The following is a 4,983-nucleotide window of genomic DNA, read 5'->3' on the forward strand; positions in this document are numbered from 1 at the left end:
AGAGAGAGAGAGAGAGAATTTTGTGATTTTTTTAAAAATAATTGTGAACATTTTAAATAATGCATATTTTCAAATCCATGAACATTTTTACAAATTCGCGTACAATTTTTAAAATTGTGAAATTTATTGAAACTTTGTGAACACTGTTTTAATCAGCGAATAAATTTTGGAATTCATTAATATTTTTTTGTTTTGATGAATTTTTTTGTGTCTAATAAAATCAATTTTTTGAAATACACGAATAATTTTTAAATTCACGAATATGTCATGAATCCGTGAAAAAATTAAATACGTGAACTATTCTGAAATCCCTAAACATTTTTTGAATACACAATATGTTTTTATTCCTGTTTTTTCCACAAAATCATCAACATTTTTTGAAAACCTTTTTTTTTTGCAAAATCACAATGTTTTTGTATCCATGAACATTTTATGATTCATTTTTTTGAATTCACATACATTTTATGATTTCTCAAATATCTTTTTTCATTGCTATATTTTGATATACTGAATTGTTTTAAAGATGAAAAGGATAAAAACAGGAAAAGAAAAAATGAAATGAAATGAAAAAGAAAAGAAAAAAGAGTGTGGCCAGCACCCCCCGCCCTGCACATGGGCCATCCCGACCCCACATATATTCGTCTCCATCCGCATCCCTGGCCAAACCCTAACCACTCTACTCCAAGCTCTGTTGGGACAATTTGTTTATACGGAGAGGGGCGGCGAGGGGGGCGGCGATGCGCGCGGTGTTTTTTTAGGGATCGAGAGGGGACGGCGAGGGTTATAAATGTGTTGTCCTCGCCTCCCCTCTCCGTGACGCCGTCGTCTGCCGCCCCGTCTCGCGCTCTACCGCGACACCCTCTCCCACCCCTTCCTCGCCCCCTCCTTTCGCCACCGCCACCGCCACCGCCCCCCTTCTTCACTTAATTAATTTGTTTTTACTACATGTTTTCAGGACTGACATAATGGCAGACGATAGAGCTGACCCGATTATGGACAACTATGATCCGGACGGTGAAGCACATATGTTCGGCATCATAAACGGCGATATTCTATATGTGCCGACCGGAGAAGAAGAAGATGATATCTCTTCTTATCTGAACCTTGACGGTGAAGATGAAGGGCGCCGTCAGCAAGATGATGCCGAACAAACGTCGATAAACGATGATCTTCAAATGGAAGTAGCAACCACCTCCGGCGCCGAGGTATATATATACATTGAGCCTCTGGTGATACAAACTAACTGATTTGAATAAATATGTGTGTACTAACGCGCGCGACTCTTTCTTATTTTAGCCCTCGGCCGGATCGTCGAAACAATCGAGTACGTCGTCAAAGCGTGGCGCAACCAAGACGATGAAACAAGGAGAAACATGCACCATCGAGGTTGTCGACAGTGCAACCGGCAGGCCGCTGGAGCCCCGCAAGAACGCCACCAAGTTTGTCAGCCAATGCGGAGCCATTGTTAGAGACAACGTCTCGATCACCGTCCAGGAGTGGAATGAGCCAAAGAAGGCACGAATTGATGGTTTCACTTTTGTCGATAAGAGAACAAAAAAAGATTGCTTCAAGAAGCTTATGGAACATTTCGTTCTACCTCCGGAATACAACAAATTCGATGAGCAGGGTAACAAGATTGAGGAAAACAAGGAGAGGAGGAGGCTAGTCAAACAGTTCGCTCTTCATAAGATGGCCGACGCATTCCGGAAATTCAAGCAAAATCTAGCCCATGACTTTGTCAAGCAGAACAAGACTCCGGATTTCAAAGGACAATATGAGAAACTGAAACATGATTGGCCAGAATTTGTGAAGCAAAAGAAATCGGAGCAGTTCATTCAAATATCGAAAAAAATAAGGAAAATGCGGCTAAGAAGGAGTACAATCATGTTATGGGGCCAGGAGGGTATCGCCTTTGGGAGCCTAGGTGGGAGAAGATGGAGAACGAGCTGAGGGCGCGAGGAATCCGTCCAGGTACGGAGGGATGGGACCCAAGGGCCAAAAGCTGGTGGTACGGGCATGGGGGAACGCTGAACCCGGAGACAGGGGAGTGTGGTTACCGGGGCAAATTAATTAAACCCACCCAAGCCCTTATTAACGCAATGAGGGATGCTCAACAGGGGAAGATCAAGTTCAACAGAGAGAACGACGCGCTGACAAAAGCCCTCGGGAATCCTGAACACGGAGGACGTGTACGAGGCATGGGGCACATTCCGTGGAAAATAGGGTTCCCCCAGAACGATGACCCGTACGGTTACAGAAGCCGTAAGAGAAAGATGGATCGGGAAGCAGATGTTGTGGCGCGGTTGGCATCGGAAATGGATGTGATGAAGAAAACCATGAGTGTACTAGTAGCCGAAAGAGATGCAGCTCGGGTGCAGCATGAAGATCATCCAGCGGATCTCGGAAGCCAGCAGCGGAGAAGCAGCGTGGCTTCCACGGAGGCCCCACCGGCTGGTGCAGATGCACCGACGATCGAAATTACTGCACCGGAGCATCTGGTGGTCCAAATTACTGCACCGGAGCCTCTGGTGGTCGAAATTACTTCACCGGAGCCTCCTCGCTACCCCGTGGACGATATAAAGGAGATGAAAGAATGTCATCTGTATTATCCTATCGGGAACATGTCCATGAAGGTAGCCATCGGCAGTGCTTTACCATGTTTACCTGGAGCACTCCACCACAACAACCCCATTCAAGATGGCTATGCTCGTGTCACGGTGGAGGACATAGTCCAAGGGTTTGAGGACCTGGAGATTGACATTGCTACACCTGAAGGGGAGAAAAGACTTGGAGATGTCAAGCGCCATTTCATTCTATGGCAAAAGAAGTTTATCAAGTTTCCAGGCGAGGCGCCAAGGACAACAAGTCCACCCCCCTACGGTGGTGGTGGTGGCGGTGGCGGTGGTGGTGGCGGTTCACCTACACCTCCGTCACGTCAGCCGACGCCGCCCCCCAGTCCACAACGTCCGGCGGGTGATCAGCCGCCGCCCCCCAGTCCTCGTCCGGCGGGTGATCAGACGCCGCCCCCCAATCCACCTCCGGCAAAGAAGCAGAAGCAGTCCTGGATTATTAACCCGGACCCTTATGTACCTAAGACCACAAAGGTACCGGAGCCATCACTGAAGCCTCTCCCCACAAGGCCTTGGGAACGTAGTGCCGAGGAAGTCGACGCGGCCGCGGCTGCTGATTTGGAGAAATGGAAGGCGGACTGCAAGAAGAAAAGAGAGCCCGAGCCCAAGCCAGTATTTTCTGATGAGCAAAAGAAGTGGGCTAAGTCATTTTTGAGCACACCGTCCCAAGCCGCGAAGAATCTGCCTAACGACTATGCACGTGAACTTCGCAGGCAGTCACTCATGTTCAAGGAGAACAAAGAGCGGGAGAAGGCCGAAAGTAAAAAAAGCGGGAAACAAGTTGCCCAGCTCGGGGAACAAAGTAAACAATCGATTGCCCCGCTTATAGTGGAAGCCTTCTGTCCGGATGCCCCCGAGATCATACAAGCTGCGGCAGCACAGGGATTGACTGTAACGAGTGCCAGAGAACAAGCGGCCAACTTAGGTATTACTCTTCGTGAACTGTTAGGCCTTGATGAGGCGCCAGTGAAGGAGGTAGTAATTACATATGTCAAGAATGGGCCTCTCGTCGAGCCTGCGCAGGAAAAGGATCTACCTCCACAAATGAAAGGTCTGCTGAAATGGTACAAGGGTTACATAAAAAATAAAAACGCCAAAGAATATATTTATGCGGAAGTTAGACATGAGCATCACTTCAAACATTACTATGTACAAATTGAACTGAGTGAATTGTTTCAGCTTTTCAATCTGCGTGAGCTCGATAAATCTATCATCAGTTGCTACGTTCTGTAAGTGATTTATTAATTTCTACCCCATCTCGTTCATATTGCCTGCACTATATATATGTCCTAACTATATTGTTGTGTCCGCTATTATACATGCAGAATGAAGATTAAGGAATGCAGAGTAAGGAACATCCATGATGTTGGGTTCATTGACCCACACATCGTTAATGGACATGTGTTGGAGCGTTACCCCGCCGACGTGGAGGCAGACCTGTGGCAGTTTCTTACAAAGCAGGAACTCAAAAGTGATATTCTATTTCCTTACCATTTTGAGTGAGTGTTTCTGTCTTGAGTACATTCTCTTTTGTTTACTCCATGCATGGTATGTGGCCGGCTAATCGATGAGTTATGCATGACGTACTGTGCATGTATCGTGTCCGCAGGTTCCACTGGATTCTGCTAGTAATTAAAGTTAACACCTCAGAATGTCTCGTCCACGACTCTGTGAATATGGATCCAAAGCTTTGGGGCGGCATGAGAAGAATGCTGCAGAAGTAATTATTTTCATTCATTTGCGCTCTATATCGATCGGCCTATTTCGTTCATTTCCTAATATCAAGTAACTAATTAATAACTCTCTTGTTCATTTAATTTTCTTTGCCTCGTAGGGTTTGGAGACGGTTCGTAGATACAAAGGTCGGTGAATTCAAAAAAGAGCTAGAATTCAAAATGTTAAAGGCTAAGAATGCTGGGGATATTCAGCCACCGGAGACCAATCTATGTGGATACTATGTCTGTGAGATGATCCGGAGATACACCTCTGAGCGGGTTCCGAGTGATACCAATGCTCAGAGGAATAACCTCCGGTGGATGCTTAGTCCAGAAGCTCGCTTCCGACCACTTCAAGAGGAACTAGCTGGATGGTTCAGCAGGGAAGTCCTCCATCCTAAAGGAGAACACCATTACGAGGACGTAGAACTTTATATGCATTAAATCATGTATGGAAACATGTTCAAAATTGTATATGGTCATCCGATGATATTGAATATATATTGTATATTCCTCTTGAATTCTTTTTGGTTCTAATTTCAAATTTATTTGAAATTGTACATTCATATGCATGTATGTAGTACCGTAGAATATATGAAACTCCTTCAAAATTAAAATAAAGCACAAAAGAAATAAAA

This window comes from Triticum aestivum, chromosome 5A, assembly GCF_018294505.1.
Source record: "Triticum aestivum cultivar Chinese Spring chromosome 5A, IWGSC CS RefSeq v2.1, whole genome shotgun sequence".
Taxonomy (NCBI): domain Eukaryota; kingdom Viridiplantae; phylum Streptophyta; class Magnoliopsida; order Poales; family Poaceae; genus Triticum; species Triticum aestivum.